Consider the following 22720-nt stretch of genomic DNA (forward strand, 5'->3'; position numbering starts at 1 on the left):
AGGAGATGTTCCTGAATGTAGCCATAACGTCACTTGAAGAAGAGCACAACACATGAACTCTCTAGGTTAAGTAAGGACATGTTGCTGACCTGATGTACTCCTTTATTAAAAACAAAAACAAAAACAAAAATTCCTGATTCTTAGTTACCTGCCTTCTAGATCTCAAGTCACCCATTTTCCCATGTGCTAGGTAACTCTTTTTTTAGTCACTGTGGGGTCCTTAGATGCTGGCAGGCAGGTGAACCTGAGAAGAACATGACAGGCTGCTCTCCTGCTGTGATTCTTATTTGTCTGTGTGTGTGTGAGTGAGATTCTTATTTTTGATGCCTCCTGGTGTCAATGCACCAAGGAGTGGCACCTTGACTTTGCTCCTGATACAGCAGTTTTCCAGGAGAAGGGCCTGGTACCTGGTGAGCACCTAGTAAGTGCTTGCTGACTTAAGGACTCCTAATACACAGTTCCAGAAAACTGATGAAGAGGACAGAATGTGGGTAAGATCCACACAGGCCTAGAGTATAAGGGACAGAAGGACACAAACTCCAAGAGGGAGAGAGAAGGGCAGAGAGAAATGTCCTAGAACCTAGAGACATCCTCGACTGAGTACGGAAAATCTGAAGAGCTCTTCTTTCCTCATGAACTTCAACTGAGGAATCAGTGGAAGGTGAACCAGGAACTCTAAGGATCCAGGTTTGCACAAGATGTATTATCGGTGCAGGATTCTGTAGCTTGCAACAATGTGTCTCAAATGAGATAATTTTTGCAGATGTAGCCACGTACTGTCCAGATATCATACAGAGACAGTCTCAGGCTTGCAAATGCACCCACATACCGGAGGGAGACCCCTCATTAGATTGTGTGCATCCAACCAAAGTCAAAATACAACTCATGAAGGGAAGAGGATAAATGTCTGGGACCAGTCGTTTTTGTTTTTGTTTTTGTTTTTAACTCCTGTAATCCATAAGCTGCTCTGCAAGAGGCTCTCCAGAGTCATTCTGGCTGGTCTTGTCTGGACTCAATGACTTGGTCACTACTGAAAACAGTTACAATTATTAGAATACTTTCCAATCAGGTTGGAAGTTTGGTTGCTGAATATGTGCAGTCTCTGGAAATGTACACATTGCCTTTTCATTGTACCTCCCGCTAAGTTGAGTCAGTAGGGCACAAATTCCTTTGTTAGAGTAACAGACAGGTGTATTGACAATTTCTTGTGATGGCAAGACCATGAAGAAAAAGACTCTTTCCTTGAGTCGGCAAAATACATTGGAATATAAATTAGCACATCTATTTAGGGAAAATTAAAAACATAAAGAGATGCCTTCAGTTTCTAGCAAAGATGCAGTGACAGAAATCAGATTAACCCTCCTTCCTAAAGCTCACTCTCCCTCTTTGTCCCACTCCCAAAGAACAAAAAGACAAAAAGCATGAAATATTAATTTCTAAGACACTGGACATCAGGCAGCAAAGGAGAGCAAGCCCTGAGAGGTGACAAACAAACAAGGTGGGTCTTGCCTGGGCCCAGCTTCCTGCTTTCAGTGAGTTCCCAGGCTGGGCACCAAGAGGAGGATGTCAGGTAGTATTGGTGGACAGCAAGGCAGCTAGAGTTCATAGGACAAAGATCCAGTGATTCTTATTTGCAAAGCAGATGTAGAGCAAAGGTACGGCTATCAAGGCTGAAAGGGGTGCTGGGTGAATTGGGAAATTAGGGTTTACCTATATACACTATTTTTTTTTCTTTTATAACTGAGATTTTATTGGTTGTTTTGAGGATCACTACACAGACATTTCCATTTGTACACAATTCTTCACATATGTACCAGAAATCTAAAATATCATGTAGTTATGATTCTTAACAGTTATTCCAGTGACTTTCCAGCTTAAAATTTGGTGCAAACTTTCCTTAACAGGATATCAAGTACCAATATCTTCAAATATTGATATGTTGTTACATCATAAGTCCCACTGATTCACAATTTAATATCATATACACTACATACCCAAACTGTCAATCGTTCACAGCACATTAACCAAGTTACTAGGAAAACTGGACTACCACGACCAAAGATGTTATAGTATAGTGCACAAAATTCTGACCAGGAGAGCCAAGATCAAAAAGTGGTTTGCTGTAGGAAATAATTCTACCAAAACAATATGGGAAGAGAAGTAATTTAAAGTGTTCAAGACATTAAATGCACAACTGATTCCAACTGTCATTTAGTATGCTTTTGTGTTACAGGATATAAAAGCTACCCCCCATCTATGGAATGTTAAGCTGACACCCAAGACAATCAAAGCCTCCCGTATCCAATATCCCACTATTTTCTGGTTGTACCAAAAAATAAACAACCAGCAAATGATTTCACCTCTTAAAAAAAAGCATTTACACTTAAAAAATGGGATGAGGTGGGATTCCCTCCTTTTTAAAAATGTTTCTAGAGCTACTAAAAAACTTGCATTTACAAAATAGTTGATAAAAATATTCCTCTGGATTGTACAAGAAGGGAAACAGGGACCACTGACAGGACTCGGTGTGTGGTTATTAATCAGCCTTGGCTTCTTTCTCTTCTGCTTCATCAGAGGCTGGGCTCTCCTCGTTTTTAGTCTCTCAATTTTCTGTAGGTAAGTCTTCTTTAGTCTCCTGGTTGGCCACTTCCACCTGTTTTCCCTTTGCTCCTCTTTTCCCTTTTGTTTGCACTTTTTTGTCTGAAGATTTATCCTTTCCCGCCGCCTTTTTTGGCTTCGTTTCCACTTTTACAGGAGCCGGTTTAGCTGACAACCTCGCCGACCTCCTCTTGGGCTCCTCCTTCGCCGCCCCCTCGGCGGAGCTGACCTTCCTCTTGGGCATCCTGGCAACGGGGCGGGCGAGAGCCTGGTGCCTGAGGGCCGCGGCGCGCTGAGAGCCTTCGCAAAGCTGAGTAGCCTGACCGCTGCCACTCCTCCCGCCCTATATACACTATTGATGCTATGTATGACACCACACTTATGGCAGAAAGTGAAGAAGAACTAAAGAGCCTCTTGTTGAAAGTGAACGAAGAGAGTGAAAATGTTGCCTTAAAGCTCAATATTCAGAAAACTAATATCAGGGCATCCGGTCCCATTACTTCATGGCAAATAGTGGATGGGCAAACAGTGGAAACCATGGCAGACTTTATTTTTCTGGACTCCAAAATCACTGCAGATGGTGACTGCAGCCATGAAATTAAAAGACGCTTACTCCTTGGAAGGAAAGTTATGACCAACCTAGACAGCATATTAAAAAGCAGAGATATTACTTTGCCAACAAAGGTCCATCTAGTTAAGGCTATGGTTTTTCCAGTGGTCATGTATGCATGTGAGATTTGGACTAAAAAGAAAGCTGAGCACTGAAGAATTGATGCTTTTGAACTGTGGTGTTTAGAAGACTCTCGAGAGTCCCCTGGATTGCAAGGAGATACAACCAGTCCATCCTAAAGGACATCGGTCCTGGGTGTTCATTAGGACTGATGTTGAAACTGAAACTCCAATACTTTGGCCACCTGATGCAAAGAGCTGACTCATTTGAAAAGACCCTGATGCTGGGAAAGATTGAGGGCAGGAGGAGAAGGGGACAACAGAGGATGAGATGGTTGGATGGCATCACCAGCTCAATGTACATAGGTTTCGGTGGACTCCGGGAGTTGGTGATGGACAGGGAGCCCTGGCGTGCTACAGTTCATGGGGTCCCAAAGACTCAGACACAACTGAGTGACTGAACTGAGCTGAACTGGTACAATAAATAACAAATGAGAACCTATTGTATGGCATAGGGAATTACTGGATGCTCTGTGTTACCTAAATGAGAAGGAAATCCAAAAGAGAGGGAATATATGTATAGCCAATTCACTGTGCTATTAACACAACATCATAATTAACACACTGGAAAACAGATATACTCAAATAAAAGTTAATAATAAAAAAAGAAACATGAAGAAAGGTCCCGTGATGAGAGTGAGTGGGAGAGAGAGAGAATGCCGGGATATGAAAGGGGCTCCCTCAAGTACTCAGCAGAGAAATGATCGGGATATCCTTATGAAGAAAGTGCCTGAGGCCAAGGAAAGAACGTTTTAAAACGATCATGGAACACAACCTGGTGCTCACACAGGACAAGCAATTGTATGTAAGCGATCTCCCACACAGACTGGACTACTTATAACTCATGGGCCATTGGGAAGAACATTCAAAAAACTCTTGTGATGGACGGGGGGCCTGGCTGTTAAAATGCTGCACTCAATATGCCCATAAACTTAGAAAACTCAGCAGCAGCCACAGGACTAGAAAAGGTCAGTTTTCATTCCAGTCCCAAAGAAAGGCAATGCCCAAGAATGTTCAAACTGCTACACAATTGTTGTCATCTCACATGTTAGCAAAGTAATGGTCAAAATTCTCACTGTGAGGCTTTCACAGTATGTAAACTGAGAACATCCAGATGTGCAAGCTGGATTCTGAAAAGGCAGAGGAACCAGAGATCAAATTGCCGACATCCGTTGGTTCATATTAAAAGGAAGAGAGCTCCAGAAAAACATCTACTTCTGCTTTATTGACTATGCCAAAGACGTTGACTGTGTGGATCACAACAAACTGTGGAAAATTCTTCAAGAGATGGGAACACCAGACCACCTTACCTGCCTCCTGAGAAATCTGTATGCAGGTCAAGAAGCAACAGTTAGACATGAAACAATGGACTGGTTCCAAATTAGGAAAGGAGTATGTCAAGACTGCGTGTTGTCACCCTGCTTATTTAACTTCTATGCAACGTACATCACGTGAAATGCCAGCCTGGGTGAAGCACAAGCTGGAATCAATATTTCTGCAAGAAATATCAATAACCTCAGATATGCACATGACACCACATTTATGGCAGAAAGCAAAGAGGAAGTAAAGAGCCTCTTGATGAAACTGAATGAGGAGAGTGAAAAAGCTGGCTTAATAGTCAACATTCAAAAAACTAAGATCATGGCATCTGATCCCATCACGACATGGCAAATAGATGGGGAAACTATGGAAACAGTGAGAGACTTTATTTTCTTGGGCTCCAAAATCACTGTAGATGGGGACCACAGCCATGAAATTAAAAGACGCTTGCTCCTTGGAAGAAAAGCTATGACCAACCTAGACAGCATATTAAAAAGCAGAGATATTACTGTGCCAACACAATTCCGTCTAATCAAAGCTATGGTTCCTCCAGTAGTCATGTATGGATGTGAGAGTTGGGCTATAAAGGAAACTGAGTACCAAAGAATTGATGCTTTTAAACTGGTGTTGGAGAAGCCCCTTGAGAGCCACTTGGACTGCAAGGAGATCCAATCAGTCCATCCTAAAGGAAATCAGTCCTGAATATTCATCAGAAGGACTGATGCTGAAGTTGAAGCTCCAATATTTTGGACACCTGATGGGAAGAGCTAACTCAGTATAGAAGTCCCTGTTCCTGGGAAAGATTGAAGGCAAGAGGAGAAGTGGGTGGCTGAGGATGAGATGGTTGGATGGCATCACCGACTCAATGCACATGCATTTGAACAAACTCCAGGGTTTGGTGATAGACAGGGAAGCCTGGCGTGTTGCCATCCTTGGATCCCTACTGAACTGAAGAAATTGGGGAACAGTTCCTTACCACCAGAAATCTCCATAGGGCCTACAACCAGCCCATCTTTCTCTGCTCTGAGTCACCTTGTAGAACAAGCCACAGTCTGTGAATCCAAGAGGGCACAGGACAAAGCTGACTGCAGGATACTTTTACCTCCTGATATCCCCTCACCTTTTCACCTGGGCCCTACATCGTCTCTACCTGTGACACCCATTATCTCTCTGAAAACCAAGAAGTTCATCCCTTGTGAACACACTTCGCTTTCCCTCACCCCAGCACACCTGCGGGACAATCTGATTTGAGTCAGAGAACAAAAGGGAAGGAATTCAACTCTACAGCTGAAGACACAATGATGAAGAGGGTCAGGCTCTGCGGATTGAGCTGATCCAGGAGGAAAAGCAGCCGGTGGTCGAGCCTCTATCAGGGGAGGCCCCGAAATCAGGTCAAGATCAGGGAGTAGATGGACCCGCCCATCACCAGCTGAGAACCAAGTAGCCCCTGCTTCACAAGGAAACAGGTTCAGAAAGAGAGCTTGACCTCTCACCACACCTGGATTCCAGGTCTTCCCTCACGACCTGCGGAGCCTCCCTTGTCTAGTTCTTGGATGAGGCTGAGCCTCTGATCCAGGAGTTGGGCGGGCGTCGTTGTGCTTTGTCACATCTTCGGGGGCAGGAGATGGATCCGTCCCCTTGGCGCGCTCCACCCGCCGGCTCTGAAGCCCTGGGCCTACCATTTCTGCTGCAGGGAGCCGTGTGTCTGTGGTCCCTCGGGCGTCCGCTATGCGTCCACCCTGAAGGGGAGAGGACCACCTCACCCTCGTCCCGTCCCAGTGGGACGTCAGCATGCCGGACGCGACAGAAAACGATGAATCCGCTCCTCTGTCTGGACGTGGGAGGTGAAATCTAGGACCTGCAGGGGAGGAAAGCAAGGCGAAATCTCAAGAAACGCCCTGATCTAAAGCTATTTTCAAATCCGCCTCTTTGGCAACTCAGGCCTCTAGGGCGATTGAGGGTGCTGTCGCGCGGTCGCACTCTCGACCGCACTCGGAGTCCACGCGGAACCAGGAGGAGCCCTGCGGCCTGGGAGCCGGTGCGCATGCGGCCCGCGCCTCCCTCGGGGTCTGAGCCTCTGAACCTCATACGTGAAAGCAACGCCGCACTGAGAAAAGGAGGAAAGCCACTGCTGGAGAAAAGGGCACATGCATTCCCCAAAGTGAGAAGCTCTACTGCTAAAGGAAACCAGAGACAGTCAGACACACAGACACCACTGCGTTAAAACCTTTCAGCGAAAAGAAACTCTGCCTGCTGTGAGGTAAATAGGAAAACCCTTCAAGACACCTGCTTTCTGAAAGAAAAAAAACAAAAACAAAAACAAAAAGCCCGCCTTTACCTCTCTGTTAAATTCGCGCTCCACGACTTGTTGAACTGCAAAATTATGAAAGGAAAACAAGAGGCGTTTCAGACATTGTAAAATGTAAAACAAAGCAGTCCTTCAAGATAAATCTCCAGCTTGAAATGAAGACGGTCAGATCTGCGTGGACCGTGCCTGGCTCCTCCGCGGCTTTATGCTGGGCCTGGTAGGCAAAGGAATTCAACAAATGACCCGAGCCTCAGTCTTTGCCGCGGTTCCTGCTAAACATGAAAGCGTGATGCAAGTCTGGACTGAAACTAGAGGACTAGAATCAGCCACAGACGCAGGAACCTGAGGAACCCCCTGTGCCAGGCGGCGCTGGAGAAGCGCTCCTGTGAAAGGCCTGCGAGAGAGGAGCGCACGGGTCAGGCGGGGTAGAGGGGACGGCGGGTCCTTTGTTTCCCCGAGTGGGATTTGAAGCATCGAGCCCGGTCTCCGCTGGCGCCATGAAAAGGGACTCTAAGGCGCGGATCTGCCTCTGGAAGGGCTGTGCCCACCTTGACGGACGTGTGGCCACCTGGGGCTCAGACGCACCTTACTCCCTCCGCTACTGAGGCTTCTGAGAACTGGGGAGTCGGGGGGGCGACCTCTGTGCTTGGGCGCAAAGCTGGCACACAGGGACCTTGCCCCGGAAGAGGCGAGGAACCCTAAAGCAGGCCCTTTCAGGAACTGCAGATCCTTACTTGAAGGATTGCCCGTGTTTCCAGAGTGCTCTTCCTTTGAAAATTTGAAGGTCAGGTGTGTTCAAACATGCAATTCTTGGATATGTCACTAGACACAACTGGCCGTGTGGTTTCCGTAGTGTAGTGGTTATCACGTTCGCCTAACACGCGAAAGGTCCCCGGTTCGAAACCGGGCGGAAACAACTCTACTTTCCCCGCCAAACTTTTAGATTCATATTTTAAACAGAAAATAGAGGTCTGCCGCCTGGAGTGAGGCTTGGAGCTTCAGCTTCCCCATCAGTCCTCCCAAAGAATATTCAGGGTTGATATCCTTTAGGGCTGACTTGTTTCATCTCTCCTTGACCTGCATACAGGTTTTTCAGGAAGCAGGTAAGGTGGTCTGCTATTCCCATCTCTTGAAGAATTTTCCATATTTTGTTGTGATCCACGGAGTCAAAGGTTTTAGAGGAGTCAATGAAGCAGAAATAAATGTCTTTCTGGAATTCTCTTGCTTTTTCTATGATACAATGGAGGAAAAATGGAGGGAAAAGGAGGAAAAGGATAGAACCAAATTAATTGGAGAAGTATATGGAAAAGGTTAAATAGAGAGTATATAAGCAATGGAGGAAATTTCATTGGTAAAAGGCGTTTACAGGGTGATGATGATGAGCCTACTCTTTCATGTATTCTAGGATTCCCAGTCAACCTGCTTTCATTCAGAGGTCCTCTCTGAGGATCACAGACTACCTGGACGTACGTGCTTGTGTTTGTGTGTGTGTGTGTGTGTGTGTGTGTGTGTGTACAAGACACAGAGGAGTAGGGTAGTAGTGGAGCATGGGAGAGGATGCATAGACTAGAAACAATCATACATCATTAACATTCTAAAAGAGTGAGACACGTCCCTGGATGGGCTCAAACCAGGAGCTTTGCTGTTAAAAGACCAACGTGCTAACCGATTGCGCCACAAAGTCGGGAGGAGAGTTTCATCCTCACTCCCACAGAAAGCAAGCATACTTACGGAACTGGGAGAAGCCACCTGTGTTTTGCAGAACGGCGTTTCCACTTCGGAGCCTCGGACAACCTGAGAGATGGAGTCCACTCAGCCTGTTCGTTCCCATCGGGGAGCCGGGAGGTTCCGAGGGCAGAAGGTCTCCTGAGCGTCCTCGCCGCTGCAGATGTCAGCGCCCAAGAGAAGCCCCGAGCTTGAGCCGAGGGGCCCCAGAAAGAAGCTGATGGCTCCTGGTTTGCTCCGCTTTCCTCCGACCATTTGCGCTTCTGGACATCGGTTTAGTAGATGGGGTGCGTGTGGCTGCAGCTGGAAAGAGATCAGTTTGTTGTGATCCATACAATGTAAGGCTTTAGCTGTCTTTTGAAGACGGGAAAGGAAAGGTGTGAAGAGGACGAGTAGATCCGAGGAAGGCCAAGGGCAGGAGAGAACAGAGAATGAGCCAGAGGGAGAAAGAGACTGCAAGAGAGAGGAGCGGGCTGGTATCGTGGCCGGGGCAGTCGCTGGATGGGGAGATCACCGAGCCTGACTCTGGCTCAGCTCCCAGGCTTTACTGAGGTGTCCGGGAATCTGGTTCACCCCCAATCGCAAAGCTGCTGGCCTTATGTTTGTTCGGGCAGTTTCCTTTGCTGGTTCCATGAGGAGGGGCAAGGTGGGCTGTGTGGGTTTGCAAGTGAATACAAGACCTATGGGCTACCTTGGAGATAACTAGTGGGCAAGGAAACACACAAATTCACTTTCCCGTTTGCAGGCTGGTCTTCAGGGTCTGGGTGGGAAACTGGAAAATCTGAGTGCGGATATCAATATTGATTTCGAGATAAGGAGATCAATAGCTAAGCAGTCAGTGAAAGTGTTTGTGTTGGTGGAGGAGTGAGAGTGGGAACCTGACAAGGGGGCAGTGGACTCCTCTTCCCAGGCATGTGTAACTTGATACTGTGTGTGTGTGTGTGTGTGTGTGCTGTATATACACAGATATACACGTAGTAAGGTCCATTGCGTGTATTTTAACTTTAAATGTTTATGTAGTCATAAATATATATATATATATATATGTTATGTAAAATTCTGGGTCTTGTGTCATGTATAGGAATGTTTTCCACTGTAAAACTTTAATTTTTTTTTTAATTGGGGGATTTTTGAAGCAAGGAATTGGACTACTGTTCCCCTTTTGATGAGCTGATCAGATGAACTAGTAAACTGGCAGGTCCCACAAGCCCAGGAGGTTAAAGCTGGTCAGACAGGATTCCTTCACTCTCTCTTGAAAGTTCCGCTGCCACTGAAAGATATCACTAACTTAAAAGAAAACCACACCCAGACTTTATGCAGTGCAGTGCCAAAATGCAACACCTTACACTCATTGGTGACATGCAAAGTGCCATGTGCTGAGGCTCTGTCTACAAGTTTTACATGGGTGTACTCACTTTATCCTTTCAGCAGCCTTCTATCATATCATCATCCTCATTTCACACATGAGAAATCTGAGACGTGGAAGGTTAAATAACTTGTCTAGTCACTCAATCAGTGAGTGGGATCTGAAAGCAGCAATTTGAACTGGAGCCTGCCTGGCTCCACAGGATATGGTGCTAGTCAAAGAGGAACACATATGGTAAAAATGTTTGGCAAGAGATTTAAGCCCGCATGTTTCTTTGACAAAACACCAAGGAGGAGTCATGTAAGACGAATAAAACTGCAGTATCCTCATGACCCACTTGCCTCCCAAACACCTTTCTTATTCCAAGAGCTGCTCCCCTTGAATCCCCAACTTACACACTTCTGCAAGAACTAGGTTTTCCCTCCCTTTTATCCTTTCCTCTCACATTTCCAATACCTCTTCCATAGCTCTTCTGTTCTTTCACTTCCAGGTCATTCTTTTTTTTTTTAATTTAAAAATGTTAACTATATCTAAAGAAGAAAATAAGCAGTCATCCATAGTCCCACCTCCTAGAATGGACTGCTGTTAACAACTTTGCACATTTTCCTTCAAATCGATTTTTACATTATTCTAAGTAGCAGAAGTGCATGGGTTCATGCTAAATCATTTCAGTCCTGTCTGACTCTTTGGGACGCATGGACTGTAGCCCCCCAGGCTCCTCTGACCATGAGAGGTTTCCAGGTAAGAATACGGAGTGGGTGGCCATGCCCTCCTCCGGGGAATCTTCCTGAACCAGGGATAGACCCCACATCTCTTGTGCCTCTTGCATTGGCAGATGGGTTCTTTACTGTTAGTATCACTTGGGAAGCCCCTAAGCTCTATATGTGTTATTTTAAAAAATTAAAAGGACACAGAACATACAAATATGTAAAATTTTGAAACATCTTAAATTCAAAAGTAACTTCTGTTAATGTAAGTGAATGATAATGCAGTCATTTAGGTATACCAACCAAGAGAAAAAATATATATATATGCTTTTATATGATTGAGCTCTTATAGAATCTATTCCAACTTGAAAGTATTTCAATTTACTAGTGTATAAATTTAATGAAAAAACACAAAAATGAAGAAACTGTTGAACTTTCAATCAAATTGTTTACCTTAAGAGACATACGTTTCTAAAAGAACCCTCTAATGCTAATAATAATAATGAGTGTCATTGAATTAAGTTATTAAAATGTGGAAGGATTCTTCTCATTATTTTTAAAAAATCAAATTTCTTAAGAATTAATTTTAAAATAATACAATCTATCCATTTCAAGTCTGATGACTTTTGACAACTGAACGTACCCGTGGAAGCACTATCCAGTTCAAGAACATCTCCAGCACTCCAAACTATCCTCTTGAGCCTCTTTGCCGTCAATCCCCCTTCCACTCCCTGTCCCAGGTGCTCAGTGATCTAGTTCTTGTCACTAGGGATTAGTTTGTCTCATCGAGTAATTCCCATAGGTGGCTCCACAGAGTATGAACTCTTTTCATCACTCAGGATGATGTTTTAATCCATATCGTTGCCATGTATCAGGAATGTGTTTCATTTTATTGAAGAGTAGTATTCCTTTGCAATGACACCCCACTCCAGTACTCTTGCCTGGAAAATCCCATGGACGGAGGAGCCTGGTGGGCTGCAGTCCATGGGGTCGCTAAGAGTCGGACACGACTGAGCGACTCCACTTTTCACTTTTCACTTTCATGCATCGGAGAAGGAAATGGCAACCCACTCTAGTGTTCTTGCCTGGAGAATCCCAGGGACAGTGGAGCCTGGTGGGCTGCTGTCTATGGGGTCGCACAGAGTCAGACATGACTGAAGCGACTTAGCAGCAGCAGTAGCAGTATTCCTTTGAGTGAATATGTCACAATTATATCTATTCACTTCGTGCTGGACATTTGAATGCCTTTCAATTTGGGGACTATTATGAACAAAGCTACTATTAGCAAGTCCCTTTTGTGGGCATATGTTTTATAAATTCCGTTTTCATTTTTCTATTCTTTAATATGCACTTATTTTGTGAATAGATGTTACATTCATCATGACAAAACTTATTGAAATATTTAAAAATGTATTCAAATGTTACAAAAGACTGAAGTGCCAGCTTATCTTTGATTGTTTCCTCCCAGAACATACTTAATATTGGCCACCTTCTGCGCCAGCTGTGTTATTTGATTATCTCATTTAATCTACACAACAGCTTTATGAAGTACTTATTATTTCTTTCATAAGACACTTGCAAAATTGGCCTAGCGTATTGGAGTTGATCCAAGGTCAAAAGGAGGGTAAGTGGTGGCACCAGGACTAATAGGAGGCCCCCTGAATGTTGGGCTCATTACATTTGGGCTAAATATTCTCTGCCGTTCCTGGTTCCTGGTTTCCTGTCTAGCTTTTGCCCCTGATCTGTGTGCTTGAGGCGGACCCTGGCAACCAGCATTTCCCGGTCTTGCTTGCCCATGGAAGCCAATGGGTGCAGCCAAACAAATGAGATCAGAAGGGAGAGGGGAGGAATGTGAATGATAAATGTTGCCTGCCATATCAGCAAACAAAGCATGCTGTGCCATCTAGCCACCAGCCACTACCGACCTTAATAAGTGCATTAAGAAGGAACCTATCTGTTGTCGGAGTAGAAAAAGGCAACCCACTGCAGTATTCTTACCTGGAAAATCCCATGAAGAGAGGAACCTGGTGGGCTACAGTCCATGGCGTCCCACAGAGTTGGATATGACTGAGCATGTATGACTGAACAGAGACTGTGGGATCTTAGGTCCACAAACCCTGGCCCACAGCTGCGAAAGCACCAAGTTCTAACCGCTAGACTTCCAGGGATTTCTTATCACATCTTAAGATGTCAGTTACCTGGGTGTAAACTTCGTCAAAGCACTTCATTATATGTACACTTGAAAACTGCAAGAGACTGGATTATACATGGTCTCATCACGAAAAAGAAATGAGAATTATGTGATGGGATGGAGGTGCCAGTTAATGCTCTGGTGGGAATCATTTTGCCATATATAACTGTATCCAATTAACGTGCTCAACTCACACAGTGTTATGTCAACTATGTCTCAAAAAAGTTGGAGAAAAAAAATTTATGAAAAAAAGAAAGAAACCGGTGTTACTTCTTTAGAATCCATCAAAAGCCAAGGGGATGCGTTCTAGTGCTGCAAGTTCAAGTGCAATGCAGCTGGGGAGGAAGAAGGACTGCTTACTCACTGGTCACCTGCCCAAGGTTGTCTGCTTTGGCTCCAGCAACTGGTGGGAACTAGACTGGCCTTCAGCAGCGCCAGGAGGACTGGGTCCCTGCAGGCTCCCACTTCATTCTCATGAGGTGTTTCGATGAGGAAATCACCAAGGATTTCTTCTTTTCCCCTAGTCTATTACCACTTTCTCACTGTGTCTCTTCAAGACCATTGTGGGATGGTTGGATGCTGAGTGGACACGGCTTGAAGGAGATGCTGCTCTTCTCCTACTGGTCTCTTCTGGCCGGGAGGTTACTGTCCGCGGGATCAGAACCAGGGGGCCGGGAGGGCACCGGCTCTCTGAGAACCAAAATTCGCCGCGTGCACCCGGGTGCGCCTTGCCGGCTCCCGGCCTACTGAATCCACGCTGCCGGCTGAAGCTTCTCCCGCGGCGCCACGCCTGCGTGGGGCTCTAGACCCCGCGACAGGGGCCATGCTGAGGTGGCCCGGCCCTGCCCCCGACCCTGGAGGACAGGCCGCGGAGAGGCCAATCTTGACCGACCTGGCCAAGAGAGTTCTCGACCTCGGCCCAGCCCCACACACTCGAGGTTAAAAGACTCAAACCCTAAAGTTTCCAAGGAGTTGAATCCATCTCCCGAGTTGAATCCATCTCCCGGCCTTTATGAGGAAAGTTGAGGGAGGAAATCAGACCAAGAAAAACGTTATGTGCCTCAAAATGCGTAACTAACCAAAGAAAAATAGGATTTTCTGACAAGTTGGAAGCGTGGTCTGAAAGACTGGTGTCAAAGAGAAGTGTGTTCGGTCTGAGCCAACAGAGCATCAGGTAAGGTGGGAAAACACCCTTGCCACAGGGGTGGAAGGGGAAAGACCCAGAGTTTCTTTCGGAACCCTGGGGCCTTCCCAGAAAGCATAATCCATTGACGCTGTCCCCTTTCCCACATCTGTGGTCCTTAGAGATATTTGGGATCCCAGGTCTCACCTGGGGGCCTCCATTCCAACTCCTTTTTTTTATTTGGAAGACAAATCCCAAAGGTTTGCATCACCCTGATGTTTGCTTTTCAACTATCGAGGTCCTGAAAGCCTCTGGACCTCGCTAACGGAAGGAGTAACTGACCAGCTGCAGTTCACAGAGGAGCCTGAAATTTTGGCCTGGGAGAAGAGTTGTGGGAGTGGAGAGCAGATGCTGGGGCATCCTGAGGTCTAACTGCCTGGGGGCCCACAGGGACCTCGCTCTGGGAGAGGTGAGGAACCCTAAGTCAGGGCCTTTCAGGAACCCCAGATCCTTACTTGAGGGATCACTTGGGCTTCCAGAGGCTTCTTCCTTTGAAAATTTGAAGGCCAGCTGTGTCCAAACATGCATTTCTTGAGCATGTCACTAGGCGGTAGTAGCCATGTGGTTTCCGTGGTGTAGTGGTTATCACGTTCGCCTAACACGCGAAAGGTCCCCGGTTGGAAACCGGGCGGAAACAGCGGCCCTTCTCCGCAAACTTTTAGATTCATATTTTAAACAAAAATGGAGGCCCGCCGCAGGGAGTGAGACTTGGCACTTCAGCTTCACCATCAGTCCTTCCAAGGAATATTCAGGGTTCATTTCCTTTAGGACTGACTGGTTTCATCTCTCCTTGACCTGCATACAGGTTTTTCAGGAAGCAGGTAAGGTGGTCTGTTTTTCCCATCTCTTGAAGAATTTTCCACAGTTTGTTGTGATCCACACAGTCAAAGGCTTTAGAGTAGTTCATGAATCAGAAACAGATGTCTTTCTGGAATTCTCTGGCTTCTTCTATGATCCAGTGGATGGAAAATGGAGGAAAAGAATAGAACCAAATTAATTGGAAAAGTATATGGGAAAGGTTAAATAGAGACGACTACAAACAGTGGAAGAAACTTCATTAGTAAAATGAGTTTACAGGGTAGATGATGAGCCTACTGTTTGGTGAATTCCAGGATTCCCGGTGACCTGCTTTCCCCCCGAGATCCCGGACATAGGTCCTCCTGTGTGTGTGTGTGTGTGTGTGTGTGTGTGTGTGTGTATCCAACACACAGAGTAATGTAGTACTGGAGCTCAGGAGAGGATGCACAGATTAGAAACAATCGTATATCATTTACATTCTAAGAGTGAGACGCCTCCCTGCGTGGGCTCGAGCCAGGAACTTTTCGGTTAACAGCCGAACTCCGTAACAGATTGCACCACAGAGACACGAGGAGAGCTTACTCCTCACTCCGACAGAAAGCAAGCATGCTTACGGAGCTAGCCGGAGCCACCTGTGTCTCTCAGAATAGCGTTTCCCCCTCCGAGCCTCGGACAACCTGAGAGACGGAGTCCACTTAGCGTGTTCATTCCCGCGGTTCCGGAAGCCGTGCGATTCCGAGGGCAGAAGGTCCCCGAAGTGTCCTCGCCGCGCGTTGCTCCAACTCCGCCGCAGATGCCAGCGGCCAGGAGACGGTCCGGAGCTTGATCCAAGGGGAGCCCGAAGGAAGCTGATGGCTCCTGGTTAGCTCCGCCTTCATCCGACCATTTGCGCTTCTGGACATCGGTTTAGTAGACGAGGTGCGTGTGGCTGCAGCTGGAGAGATCACGTCCAACGAGGAAACGTGAAAAGGAGCGGAGAGCAGGCAAAAGCATGGATGAGACAATGAGACCTGCCAGGAAGCCTGTGAAGAGGCTCAGACAGATCGTGAGGGATAAAAGATAATTTTATCACCTAGCAGAAAAATTTGTTGTGCTGTTCAGTCACTCAGTCCTCTCGGACGTTTTGCGACCCCATGGACTGCAGCACGGAAGGCTTCCCTGTCCATCACCAACTCCTGGAGCTTGCTCAAACTCGTGTCCATTGAGTCGGTGATGCCATCCAATATCTCATCCTCTGTCACGCTCTTCTCCTCCTGCCTTCACTCTTTCTCACCAGCAAGGTCTTTCCCAATGAGTCAGCTCTTCTCATCAGGTGGCCAAAGTACTGGAGCTTCAGCTTCAGCATCAGTCCTTCCAGTGAGTATTCAGGACTGATTTCCTTGAGGATTGACTGGTTTGATCTCCTTGAATTCCAAGGCACTCTCAAGAGTCTTCTCCAACACCACAGTTCAAACGCATCAAGTCTTCCATGCTCAACCTTCTTTATGGTTCAGCTCTCACATCCAGACATGACTACTGGAAAAACCATATAGCATTGACTATATGGACCCTTGTTGGCAAGTAATGTCTCTGCTTTTTAATACGCTGTCTAGGTTGGTCATAGCTTTTCTTCCAGGGAGCAAGTGTCTTTTAATTTCAGGGCTGCAGTCACCATCTGCAGTGATTTTGGAGCCCTGGAAATAAAGTCTGTCACTATTTCCATTGCTTCCCCATCTATTTGCCATGAAGTGATGAGACCGGATGTCATGCTCTTAGGTTTTTGAATGCTGAGTGATAAACCAGCTTTTTCATTCTCCTCTTTCACCTTCATCAAGAGGCTCTTTGGTTCCTCTTTGCTTTTTGCCAAAGGGTGGTGTCATCTGCATGTCTGAGGGTCTTGATATTTCTCCCTGCAGTCTTGATTCCAGCTTGTGCTTCATCCAGCCTGGCATTTCGCGTGATGTATTCTGCGTACAAGTTAAATAAGCATGGTGACAATATACAGTCTTGACGTACTCCTTTCCTTTTTTGAACCAGTCCATTGATCCATGTCTGGTTCTAACTGTTGCTTCTTGAGCTCCATACAGGTTTCTCTGGAGACAGGTAAGGAGGTCTGGTATTCCCATCTCCTGAAGAATCTTCCACAGTTTGTTGTGATCCACGCCATCAAAGCCTTGAGTGTAGTCAATGAAGCAGAAATAGATGCTTTTCTGGAATTCTCTTGCTTTTTCTATGATCCAAAAGATGTTGGCAATTTGATCTCTGGTTCCTCTGCCTTTTCTAAATGCAGCTTGAACATCTGGAAGTTCTCGGTTCACATACTGTTGAAGCCTGGCTTGGAGAATTTTGAGCTTTACACTGCTAGCATGAGAAATTAGTGCAATTGTGCAGTGGTTTGAACGTCCTTTGGCACTGCCTTTCTTTGGGCTTGGAATGAAAACTGACCTTTTCCAGTCCTGTGGCCACTGCTGAGTTTTCCAAATTTGCTGGCAAATGAGTGCAGCAATTAAACAGCATCATCTTTTAGGATTTGAAATAGCTCAGCTGGAATTCTGCCAGCTCCACTCGCTTTGTTTGCAGTGATGCTTCCTAAGTCCCTATGTTGACTTCGCACTCCAAGATGTCTGGCTCTACGTGAGTGATCACACCACCCTGGTTATCTGTGTCATGAAGGTCTTTTTTGTATAGTTCTTCTATGTATTCTTGCCACTTCTTCTTACTATCTTCTGCTTCTGTCCTTTATTGTGCCCATCTTTGCATGTAATGTTCCCTTGGTATCTCTAGTTTTCTTGAAGAGATCTCTAGTCTTTCCCATTTTAATGGTTTTGCTCTATTTCTTTGCACTGTTCACTTTGGAAGGCTTTCTCATCTCTCCTTGCTCTTCTCTGGAACTCTGCATTCATTTGGGTATATCTTTCCTTTTCTCTGCCTTTTGCTTCTCTTCCTTTCTCGGCTATTTATAAGGCCTCCTCAGACAACCATTTTGGGCATTTTTCTTTTCTTTTTCTTGGGGATGGTTTTGATCAAGGCCTCCTGTACAATGTTGCAAACCTCCGCCCATAGTTCTCCAGGCACTCTGTCTATCAGATCGAATCCCTTGAATCTGTCACTTCCACTGTATAATCAATCATAAGGGATTTGATTTAGGTCATACCTGAATGGCCTAGTGGTTTTCCCTACTTTCTTCAATTTAAGTCTGACTTTGGCAATAGAGCGTCTCCATCTTCGGGCTGCAAAGAATAGAACCAGTGTGATTTTGGTATTGACCATCTAGTGATGTCCATGTATAGAGTCGTCTCTTGTGTTGTTTGAAGAGAGTGTTTGTTATGCCCGGCGCGTTCTCTTGGCAAAACTCTGAGGGAGAATCAGAGAAGAGCATGAAAGAGAGAAAAGCTCAAGCTTCTGTTGGTGTCCACAAATAAAACAGCAAACACAGTGTGAGTATATTTACGTGGGACAGTTGCCTTATGCCACGTTGTGTGTTGTGACTGTAGAGTGTAAGTGTTGCACTGTGGCAGCAGCAACCTTGGTTCAGATCCAGGCTAAGGCAAGGTAGTGTCTGTAGCCTGTCTTGCCATTTGCCTTTTTTCTTTTTTTTACTTTGACTTATAGTTGATTTTCAATGTCGTGTTTGTTTCAGGTGTACAACAAAGTGATTCAGTTACACACACATATACATCTAGTTTTGGTTCAGGTTATTTTTTCCTTACAGATTATTACAAAATATTGAGTATAGGTCCCTGGCTATACCCGAGGTGCTTGTTGGTTATCTGTTTTCTGCATACTAGTAGTGTGTATATGTTAATCCCAAACTTCTAATTTACCCCTCCCCCTTTCCCGTTCAGTAACCATAATGTTGTTTTCTATGTCTGTGGGTTTATTTCCGTTTTGTACATATGTTCCTTTGTATCAGTTTTAGTTTTGTGTTTTAGATTTCTCATATAAGCGATGTCATATGATATTTGTCTTTCTCTGCCAGGCTTACTTCACTAGGATGACAATCTCTTGGTCCATGCATGTTGCTGTAATTGGCATTACTTCATTCTTTTTTTTTTTTTTTTTTTTGGGTTGAGTAATAGTCTATCCATTTACTTTTAATTCCAGCACCAGCTATGCCCCCTAGCAGTGGTGGGAGAGCAGAATTTGCCACTGGCCTGGAAGCAAAATGCAGCAAGAAGAGGAGTAAATCCCACAGCGCACAAACCTGCCAGTCAAAGCAAAACCTAGAACAACTGCTTGACTCCCTGTTGAGCAGAACACATCCCCAAAGTTTAAATATTGCCCTTCAAGGAGCCTTGCCTATAGTTACACTAACAAGATAACATGGTCATTGTTGTTTTTATTTTCTGGTAAAGATATGTCTAATATCAGTGGGGTTTTTCTTACACTAAAGGAGAAGGCGTACTGAAGAGGTTTACACTAAAATGCAAACTAGTCATCATGGTCTAGACCAGCTCCTTTCCATCCACCATCCACTGATTTTTACAGAAACAGTAAATCATTGAACTATAGGCACAGTTTGTTGAATTTTTGCAAACGTAATCAGCACCCAGATCAAGGTGTAGAAAATCTCCCCCACCCTTGAAATGCCACTTGAGCCACTTTCTAGGCAATTCCTACACTAGATCGCTTATTTTATGACCATTCTGAGGTCTACTGCAAGAGTGTACTGTTGCCTGCTCTTGAAATTCAAATGAAGGAAGCTACATTTTTGGTAACTGACTTTGCTTTCATGCAACATTTTGTTCATTAAACATATTCATAGTGTTATGCACATTTCCCTACTTTTGGTATTACTGGAGTAATTTTGTCGGGATTTTTTGGTGTCAACTGGTGTTCTTGATGAATATCCCATACCAATTTTTTGCATATTGTGCATTCATAGAAGTAGTACAATTGCTGGGCCATGAAGTAGGTACAAGATTAACTTTATTAGAAACTGCCAACAGTCTTCTAGAATGATTTTGAACTGACTGCTACAGGTGCAATTGCTCCACATTTGTCGGCATTTAGCGTATGAATTTTTTAAAAAGCAGTCATGCTGGAGGCTGTGTAATGTTATCTCCTTATCAGTGTGACGTTTATTTCCCGAATGAGTAAATATGTCAAGAGTATTTTCTTATAGCTTCTGGTCATTAAAATATTACCTTTGTGATCCCCGGCTTAGGCTTCACAGGAAAAGGGAACCAGGTGCTGTGGTCGGTCGCTGAGGTGTAGATGGATTTTCCTAAGTGTCTCTCAGAGACAGAGGCCCAGGCTCAGGGTATTCCCAGTGTCGACAGGTTTAGCTCCAGTGACTGGCCCAGCAATAGTGGACATGCCCAGCCTCCCAGGCTTTTACCATCTCCACCCACTTTCAGTTGAGCAAGTGCAGAATGTGTTTTTAAAATATTCTCTTTCAACCTATTCATTCACATTCATTTCCCTGAGTACTTTGAATGGCCAATTCATCTCACTACCATCAAGGGAAAACTGATATCAGCAGCATAAGCAGATGGTTCATGTAAAAATCAACGTCAGAATATCAATACGATGGTGATCCAGGGAAATGCCCTGACTCTCCAGCTGCTGTTGTTTGGAATCCCCGTGGTCTCTACCAGGCAGTGGGCACGGTTTCCCTTTTCCCTTGGAAGCTCGCTCAGAAGACCTGTTAGGACAAATGTTATGTCCACTGTAGGGCAAGAGGTGAGTGAGGGAGCGGGGCTGGTGGGCGAGGGCCAGGGGTGTGGACCAAGCCTGCAGAGGCAGCGGTAGATGAGGCAGCAACAGTGGCTGTGCGCGTATGTGGTTCCGGAAGAGCTGATGAAAGGCGGTGAGTCCGGTGGGTGAGAGTGGGTGCTCTGCCTGTGTGGGGAGGGGCGGGAGGATTGGGAGATCTTTGCTAGAATTACTTTGCGGGGAGTGATTTGGTAAGGGTGGGGGAGGGGAGGAGGGCGACCCTGAGTGCAAGATGGTGGCCCGACGGGTCCATGCTTATAGTTAGCTGGCAGCAGAGATTCCGTGATCTTGAAGGTGCTTTCTCCAATGGAACGTCTTGTCCGTTGCCTTCCCGGCGTTCTGACCTCTGTGATTTCCCTACTAGGGTGAAATCGACTTCAGAATTTCTGCTCGATAATCCCTATATAGTAAAATGTCTATATTCCTTCAGGTGAACTGAGGAAAGGACAAACTCAATAGTTTAAAGTAGCAGGGGACGGATAGGCATTACCTGGGAAACGTGCCAGAGGGCTTCATCCATGTATCAAAGTGTATCTTCCATACCTGGCTGATAAAAAAATTTTGTACCTCTTGATTTTGGTGATTATTTCACATCAAATAGCTGTTCATTCATGATTTGTGCATCTTGTTCTGTGAATACACCTTAATAATTTTTATCTCGGATAGAATGGGCGGTCACATGTTGCAGAACCCAGTGCAGACCATTACCGTGTTGAAGAAAAAGAAGTCAGACGCCACGTGAAACACGGAGGCCATGCCGTGACTCGGATTCGAACCGAGGTTGCTGCGGCCACAACGCAGAGTACTAACCACTATACGATCACGGCGCGCCACATACCAGGCGATGAGAACGGTCTTTACTGTCTGTCCTTTGACGTGAAATGATTTCGATCGTTGCGCTGCTTTATTCTTGGGAACTGCAGCTATTCGTTTTCTCTCTTTCATGCTCGCTCGTCGGTTTCCCCGCTCTGTCTCTCAATTCTGATACATTGTGACAAAAGGAAACACAATCAAACCAAACACCAATTCTCATCTCCCCAGATGCGGCACGTTCCTTCTGGGAAGTCTGGCGGTCCTCGTCCCCACCTCGCCGGCTTCTTTTCCAGCTCTTCGCAGTCGTCCCTTTGGATCCACCTTCCCGGTTAGCTGGTTCCGGCTCCCGCCCCACCGACCGCGGTCGAGCCGAGGGAGGGCAACACCAGCGGTGCAGACGGCCGGGTGAAGGCGGAGCAAAGAACCGAAAGAACCAGTACGGAGCCCACCCGGCGTCCAACCTCCCTCCGGCCCCCTCGGCTCCGGCCCGGGGCGTCTCCGGCGCGTTTCTGCCCTCGGAAATGGGTGTGGCTCCACCGGTCGTGGAAGCGGGTAATTACGCATCCATGGGGATGAGAAGCACCTTACTCGAGCGTGTCTCTGTGGCGCCACCTATTAGTGCCTTGGGCTGTTCACGGAAAGGTTGGTTGTTCTAAACACACCTTAGGAACGCCTTCCTTGAAACACTCAAAAGCTGTGTGGGTCTTTCTACGAGGCGCAACCTTTCTGGGAAAGGCAAAAGGGCTCCTCTACTGCTTCCCTCCTGTCCGGCGTCATGGTGCACAGGAGGTTTGCCAGGTCCCTGGGAGTCCAGAATCTCCTGAAGCAGTGAAACCAGTAACCGTATTTCTTTACCTTTCTCCTTTACTGAGTATGTAACAAATCCACTGTTCTGTTTTAATCAGTTACGTATTTCTATAGGGATTTATATTTAAAATCTTCTATTTTCCCCATACAGATACCATTTCTCTTTTCCTTCCTCCCTGTGCGTACATCCAGATTTCCATCTGGTGGTGTTCTTCCTGGAGGATTCCTTTAGCATTCCTTGTATAGTGGGTCTGCTGCTGCTGAAGTCTTTCAGCCTTTGTATGTCTGTAATGGTCATTATTCACCTTCATATTGAAGGACTTTAAAGGTGGGTAGAGGAAACGGCAACCCACTCCAGTGTTCTTGCCTGGAGCATCCCAGGGACGGGGGAGCCTGGTGGGCTTCCGTCTATGGGGTCGCACAGAGTCGGACACTACTGAAGCGACTTAGCAGCAGCAGCAGCAGTGATAGAAGTCCA

At 45.9% G+C, this 22720-nt stretch overlaps 1 long non-coding RNA gene, 3 other non-coding genes and 1 pseudogene across 4 annotated transcripts; 2 read left to right on the forward strand and 3 right to left on the reverse strand.

The window, feature by feature from the left end:
* Nucleotides 1-1775: 1775 nt before the first annotated feature.
* On the reverse strand, nt 1776-2895 carry LOC129656064 (non-histone chromosomal protein HMG-14-like; annotated as a pseudogene).
* A 4903-nt stretch (nt 2896-7798) lies between these two features.
* Nucleotides 7799-7871, forward strand: TRNAV-AAC (transfer RNA valine (anticodon AAC)). The gene has a single exon. It is a non-coding gene; the product is annotated as a tRNA-Val (tRNA).
* Nucleotides 7872-14691: 6820 nt separating this feature from the next.
* TRNAV-AAC (transfer RNA valine (anticodon AAC)) lies at nt 14692-14764 on the forward strand. Its single transcript has one exon. It is a non-coding gene; the product is annotated as a tRNA-Val (tRNA).
* Nucleotides 14765-18980: 4216 nt separating this feature from the next.
* Nucleotides 18981-21813, reverse strand: LOC129656065 (uncharacterized). The gene is made up of 3 exons (XR_008716166.1): nt 21461-21813; nt 21113-21169; nt 18981-20982 (listed from the first exon to the last, which is right to left on the reverse strand). It is a non-coding gene; the product is annotated as an uncharacterized LOC129656065 (long non-coding RNA).
* TRNAH-GUG (transfer RNA histidin (anticodon GUG)) lies at nt 21378-21449 on the reverse strand. Its single transcript has one exon. It is a non-coding gene; the product is annotated as a tRNA-His (tRNA).
* Nucleotides 21814-22720: the final 907 nt, after the last annotated feature.

The sequence above is a fragment of the Bubalus kerabau genome, chromosome 6 (assembly GCF_029407905.1).
Source record: "Bubalus kerabau isolate K-KA32 ecotype Philippines breed swamp buffalo chromosome 6, PCC_UOA_SB_1v2, whole genome shotgun sequence".
Classification (NCBI taxonomy): domain Eukaryota; kingdom Metazoa; phylum Chordata; class Mammalia; order Artiodactyla; family Bovidae; genus Bubalus; species Bubalus kerabau.